The sequence below is a fragment of the Pinus tabuliformis genome, chromosome 3_2, assembly GCF_031772625.1.
Source record: "Pinus tabuliformis cultivar Carrire ecotype Pingquan chromosome 3_2, CPIR1, whole genome shotgun sequence".
NCBI lineage: Eukaryota > Viridiplantae > Streptophyta > Pinopsida > Pinales > Pinaceae > Pinus > Pinus tabuliformis.
The window spans coordinates 712,994,666-713,002,400 of NC_142302.1; positions in this window are offsets into that span (position 1 = coordinate 712,994,666).

The window sequence follows — 7,735 nt, forward strand, 5'->3', positions numbered from 1 at the left end:
TATTATCCACAGGCTAATGGACTGGTTGAAGCCATCAACAAAGTTCTAGTCATCATGATTTGACGAATCATTGGGATTCATAGGTCGAATTGGCATAACATGCTATTTTCAGCGCTTTGGGCGTATCGAACCTCAGTAAAAACGTCAACCGGCTTCACTCCTTTCCAACTTGTTTATGGTCTGGAAGCTGTGTTACCCATTGAATGCGAAATCTCGTCATTGCAAATGGCCATCTAATTACTTCCAGCCACTTCCGAAGAGGAAAAACATTTGTTATACTTGGCTCAGCTAGATGAGAATCGACGTGATGCTGCATTAGCAATCGAAACTGATGCCAAACGTATTAAAGCTCAGTATGATCGAAATGTTACCCCTCGTAATTTTTCGGAAGGAGACCTAGTCTTGTACGATCAAGCAAATGATAAATTAGGCGCTGGAAAATTCGTACCCATGTGGCATGGTCCTTATGTTGTTAAGCTAAAGCTGGCAAAAGGGGCCTATGAATTGGTAGACTTTGACGGGGTCTCTTTAGGTAAACCCAGAAATGGTCTTTACCTGAAGAGGTATTATGCTTAAATTTGGGTGTGGAGATTTTTTTTTTTTTTAGTTAGGTTAGTTTTCTTTCTAGCTGGTGTGTTTTATATTAAAAGTGTTCTTAGCTTAGAGAGTGTTTTTTGTCATTATTCTTGCTTATCTTGATTTTACTCTTGATATTGCAGATGTCGACGCCTCTCCAAACATACATTGGTTTTGCTGATGGTGCTTGTCGTAATACACGGAACATTTCTTCCACAGCTTGGGTTATCTATTCGCCCTCTGACGAGTTGGTATCTATGCATGGGGTAAGCCTCGGTCAAACAATGAACAACATTGCCGAGTATAGTGCAGTGATTGAGTTATTATCTGAATCTATCTCATTTGGGATTCGGAGTTTGATAGTGAGGTTAGATTCTGAACTCGTTGTATTACAGCTTAATAGAGTATATGCCATTAGAAATCCAGTGTTATTGAGATTATTTTTGAGATTTCATCTCTTGGAACGTGAATTTGACTATATTGAATATCAGCATATTCCGAGATATTTAAATACATTAGCAGACGCAATTGCTTCTCGAATTTTAATTAGACATTTGCAATAATCATACAAGTAAATTTAAAAACATTCCATAACATGTTTTACAAGATAAGCCGGTAATAGTGATATAGTATAACATAGAAGTGTGTCAAATATACAACATCTTCGATCATAGGTTGAAAAACACCTTATGATCGACAAAAATGATAGTACAAAAAGCAAAAAATGTCATATGTGTCTACAACAGGCGATCATCCTATCATTGGTGATGATCACGATAAGAAACCACTGTGCGGGCCACCCTACAAAGGAACCTCCTGAAAGGTCCTGGGACCCCAATCACATAGCGCTGTAGCCTAAGAGGAATGTCATCTATACTGGTCTCTGGAATGTCTGCTGTCAAACGCTCTAGATGACTCTCCAATTTGGCCAAAGTCTCTGTAGATTCGTCCTGTGGGACTGGTGCTGCTGCAGCTGGTTGCTTCCTCTCATAGGGCTGGAGAGTGGCTGGTCGCCGTGGGCCTACATCTGCATTTAAAACTTTTACTATCAATTTTGGAATGAAAAAAAAAAAAAAAAAAAAAAAAAAAAAAAAAAAAAAATTAAAAAATGTTGAAAATGATTTTACCTGAGTCATCCCATTGCTCTCCTGGTGGAAGAGCCATGTCTGGGTCACCACGATAATATACCCCAGCATAAGGAAAGTCCTGAATAGCAAAAACTTGGTTATCCAACCAATGAAAATACTCAGGAGTGAATCGAACGACTTCTGTCCCCTCCTCAGGATGACGGGCCATAACTGCAACCCAACGCATCAGTTTGGGCTCTCAAGGAAGTCCAGCTCCGACAGTGAGATGCTGTGGGACCAACATTGGAACCCTCTCCAGACCAAAGCTCACAACTAAAGCACCATATCCAAAGGTCTTCAGTTGTCCGTTCTTTTCTCTAGTCAGTTGGCCTTTTATATTAGCCAACACGGCATCACACCAGTTGAAGATAGTGCCTCGAAAGCAGTCTACTGCCATCCGCATTTGGGATCTAGTGGCTATATGTAGTGCTGCACTTCTGCAGAGCCTGGTAACAGTAAACGCAATCACTTTGAGCTCAGGAAGGGAGATGGTTTTGATATCTATCCCTTTGTCTCTAGTTTGGTCATTTCAAAACTCTAGCCGGAGGCTATCGACAGACTGGCCACCTGGCCTAGTCCCAAATAGAGTCAAATGTTCACCTCTCTTAGGCAAACCAGTCAAAAATTAAATGTCTTCTGGCTCCATTTCGAGCTGGTGACCACCAATAAAGAAGCACTGGTCCTGTATGTTCCACCTGTCTACCAGCCACTGCAAAAAGTCCACCTGGGCCCTCATGCCAAGTATGGCCCAGAATTTGTATAAACCGCATGCCTTCAATGCATCAATCGAAGGTTGATGATTTATCGTGGCGAGATCTACATCCTCGTGCTCCCGTTCTCGCCAATCAAGCATGATGTATACCCTACATTCAATAAAAAGGCGAATTAGAATATCTAAAATCAAAATTTTTGGGCGAAAATTTAGAAATTTAGGTTTAAAAACCTTTGCTGCGGGGACCGCACCCTCTCTGTTAGAGACAGTGCGTGGGTCCGCACTCTGCCTTCATGGCAGGTGCGGACCCCCGACTCTTTTCCTTTTACGAAAAAGTCGGGGTCCGCAGGTTGCCTATGTTATGCCTGCGGACCCCTGCGCGCGGGTTTTTAACCTAAAAATTCCTTAAAAAATGAAATCAAAGCTTAAAAACAAATTTGAAACAGATGAAATGAAAGAGTAGGATGATGTAGATTACCTGGAGGAGACGGCATTCGATTCCAACGGACAGATTTTCCGCAATCTTCACAGGAAGTTTCTGACCAAAAGCTCTCTTTTCTCACTCTGAAGTCAAACGGTAAAAATGAATTTACAAAAGCCCTTTTTATAAGCTTTTTTGAATAAATGAATTGTTAATTTGTTTATTTTTCACTTTAAAGAGGTAACTTTTGAAGCATTTCTATCTATTTTAAACAGGTATGAGTAATGTTTGAGTTTTTTGTGCAGGATAATGGATTTTTCAGGCAAAATCAGTCATTTTCGACAAAAAACATTAGAGTCACCTTTAAGCTCTTTTCTGACTCCTAAAACATGAAAAGATTGCCGAGTTTTTCTTTTTAATCTTGTTAAAACGGAATTAAAAAGACGGTCCACTTACAGCCCTTTTTGACCGTAAAAACATGAAAAGATTGCCGGATTTTTGTCGTTTCAAATTCGATATTGGCTATAAAACGATGTGTCATTGATCAATTTTTTACTTTTTCGGATCAAAGGCACTAATTATGAAAAGTACTCCTTGGTCGTAATGATCAAGCGGTTCTATCAAGTATTATTTTATACTTTTTCGGGCTTGGGAGACACAAATTTACGAAAAAGGACAACCATGGAGTTTTCCTAAGTTTTTTCAGACTCTCTAAAATTGAAAAACGTCGAATTTCTCCTATACTAGACTCGTTAAAATTTAACAGTAAAGGACCTGTTCAATTACAAACAGGAGCGGACCACTCCTTCTTAGGGTTCAAATTTAAACTAAGTTGGACTCATCCGAAGGATGAGCTTATAATTAAGAAAATGTTATCCTCCTCAAGCTTGTCAAAAATAAAGAGGTACTTGCCAGAAATGGTGGGGGAAAAGAGAGGAAAATGAGCCTGTTTGTCATACTTTGTAACCACTCTTGAACATGAAACTTTTATTCACCTGGGTTGGGAAATCCATTGCCTAACAGTTGATCAAACCATATTGAAAGTCTTCAGCCGGTTTCTGGGTATTAACTTTGGGTCAATTGTCACCAAACCATCTGCTGTGTCATTATGTGTTCAAGAGGTCAGTGCAAATAAGCCATTCATCTACAAAATATCTGTCATCCATCTTGACCATCCCTGAGTCAGTCCTTGCAACTAAATTTCTTCAAACTTGATCTATGATTTCGTGTTGTGGGCTTGCCTACGACGATCACTTTCTATCGACTTCAGCTCATTATCTAGAAAGATGATCTAGAAATCGTCAGTACCATGGGATCTGCATGCCTTAATGGCAGGTTTCTCACCTTTGACGATAGGTTGCATCATTGACCTTCGATCAAAGGATTCCGTGACATGTTCGACATCAACACATCTATTCACATCTCATGGATTGTACTGAGTACTTTGAGAGCCATTGACATTATTGGTGGTTTCTCTCAAACTTGTTAACAGTTTACATCATTGACTGGTAATCAAGTGGTTTCTACCATGTTCGACTTCGACACATTCATTCACATGGTTAGAATCGTACTATTTCGGGAAGTAGAAATCAAGACCCTGGATCTAGTTTCCACCATCTAGGCTGCAAGGAATTTTGTATTCATTATACAGTGGACTATTCATAAACAGATGGCTGCGTCCATACTGTGTCTACATGTGTCTATACTTGTGATGTATTACAAGATCATTCCTATATCAGAGCAGTAGTTAGTTTTCTAGTCAATTTTGATTTGAGTATGGGAATTCCTACCTCAGCGATGATATGATCTCATATATATATTTTGCATTGAATGTTTTTACAGGTTCCAACCGGGCTCTCCACAAGATGATCCTCGAAATGATAAAGTACTTCACTCTTCTTATATGATAAATGAAATCCTCATCTACTACAGACTTCGCACTTTAGGGGGAAATCTGTTACACACACCACGACTATTTGCAATCAGTATGGGTCTATCATCATTCATACTATCCTCCTAAGCAAGTCTCAAACCTCAGCTCTTCATGTCAAGCTTTGAAAATGAGAGAAAGACTTTGAAAATCAATAAAGCTCTGGTTCCGCACTTTCTCTCACTGTTTCTTGCGGTCCCGCACCCCTTGTTCATGTTACCTGCGGACCTGCCCGCTCTGTCTCTAAAGGAGTGTGTGCGGACCCCTGTGAAAGTCAAAAAGGCGCAAGTTTATTCTTAAAAACTCACTTTGGGTTAATTCTAGATGATTCTAGAAGGAATCTTGACGTGGATGGTTCACTCCTAGGTGGTTCATGCATACCAAAAGTGAAGGAGCTAATCCCTTGATGAGAGGAGCTTATCCCTTTGAAGGAGGGCTTTATCCCTTTGAAGGTGGACCTAGTAACTTCCCTCCATTGCACTATAAATTAAGGCATTGGGCTGGTTTCTAGTGAGGTTAGAAGCTGAACATTTTTTAGGGTAAATGTTGTTGGAATTGAGACTTCCTAGTTAAGCTTGAGAGGAGAGATTACATACCTTTTGGCTTCATTGGGAAGAGAGTGAAACTTGTCAAAGTAGAGGAGACTTCTTGTTGGACCCTGGGAGGAGCTTGTACAACATCAAGGCACAGGTTGTAAAGTTCTTCTTTGATTTAAGTTAATACAATCAGATTCATTTTTCTCAACAAATTGTCTTATGTGATTTGTTTCATGAATTCCTTGATCATCATGATAAGTATGCTTTATTATATTGGCTTTTCAGGTGCTATTTAATGTGTGTGCTTGTTTTTGTTTGCAGATTCTCTACAAGGGAGCTCATTTGGATCAACGGAGCGAGGCTTCCACAAACTTGCATTGGACCCAAGGTAGGCCTAAAACACTTGTTTGCCTTTATTTATAAATTGCATATTTAGAGAAAGATAGAATTTGTTTGGTTTTCTTGTCGCTAGATATCATTAGATACTAGGGAGGTCGGTCTTGTCTGCAAGAACGACTCATCCGTCTGACATTATGCATGCACTTCTTTATTCAAACCAAAATTATCCACCAAGTCAGGATTAACATAACTATAACTAGATACAGGGTCAATCAAAATAGAAACAACTTGATCATAAACCTTACCATCCATCTCGATAATAGATGCCTAGTGATCCACCTTCCTGTTATCCAATGTTGCATTGATCTATGGAATGCTCTTCCCAACATCCCTAACTATCTGTGCTTCATGTGCACTATAGATATGAGTCCTACCACCCTCATTTCATGGACAATCCTTCTTAAGATGCTCCTTACCACATCTCCAACATTGCAACTATCTCCTATCATCATCTCTGTTCTATTGTTCTCTAGGATAAGGTCCATTAAACTTCTTGTAACATGAAAGATTTTCTTTCTCACCTACATCCTATGGTATTCTTCTTTTCAGCTACCATTTACCTTTAGTCTTGTCTTTCCCTTTCCAACCTTGCTAAGATTTTGTCTTACTCTTTGATTTCTCATAACTATGCTTCAACTTTCCAATGACTTCTTCAAGTGATCGAGGCTCATTATACTCAATCCGATTTTTAAATGCTAATGGTAATCCACTAAAAAACTTTTGAAATATGGCTTTCTCATCCTTAATATACGTAGATACCTCAACAACTCCAGGAACTTGGCCGTATACTCCTCATTCGTCATCGATCCCATACCTCATAGAATTCCTTGGCTTTACTGTCATAGTACATCTCTAACAAATAGTTCTTCTTGAAAAGTCTCTTGAATCCATGCCAATTCCTCTTCTGTCCTAATGTCTCTAACCCACTTCACATCTTCCCACCAAATGTTTTCTTTCCCTTTGAGGTTGAAGATAGTTATTTTGGCCTTCATATTCTCTGTGTAATCATGCATCTCAAAGAACTTCTTCATCCCGAGTAACCATGCCTCTGCATCTTTCGATTGTTTCAAATCTCCATCAAATTTTCTCTGCTGAAATCATCTGCAAAATATCCCTTATCTTTCCTCCTATAAGGATGATAACGATGATGACCATGGTACATGTCGTAACCAAAACTAGAATAGAACCTGTGTCCATCACCTCTCCTATTAGGTGTGTCCAAGAACCTTCCATCTCTGATCGTTTCATCCCTATAGAGCATGTTCCCACCATGAGACCTACTACCATATGACTCATTGGTCTTGTCCTCTTGTCCATGACTAATCCTAAGTTGTCCCTGTCTCTGCAAGTCTAATAAATTCTAAAGGATAACTGCATTAACCTCTACTTGTTTCTCATGTGCCTGAATGATTCTATCATTATCTACTTTGGAACTTCTTATTTCTGCCTTCAAACTTCTCAATGTGTTTTCTATGTCAAGAGAGTTTCTATCACCATACTGCTCATTTGATCTATAGGGAGAATCTATTGAATTGTAGTCTACCATCTTGATAGTCGTGTTTGATCTTCTTCCTATAAGTATACCATGTCAGCTAAACAAAAATATAAACATAATCAGTATACCTCAGTATAGTTCAAGGGAGGATATCTCGTCTACAAGATCAACCAGGTTAGCACAATACATGTATAAACATAATCATAGTAGTATATAAACATCATCTCAATCATCATCCAATTACCATGCATGACCATAACAACCGCATGCATACCCTCGTACGTCATAACTATAATCATGACAATGCATGCATACATCCACATACACAACAATCATACTTAGAAAATACATATTCAACCGACATGCATTCATGACAAACACATCCCAACAACAACACCTTCAACTTATACATGACAACACAAATGCAAATATGACCATCATGATGCATACACATAAGGCGCATATACAATCTACATGCATGCATGTGAAAACCATATTCCACTCATCCAGTCCAAGGGGTGAACCATGCTCTGATACCA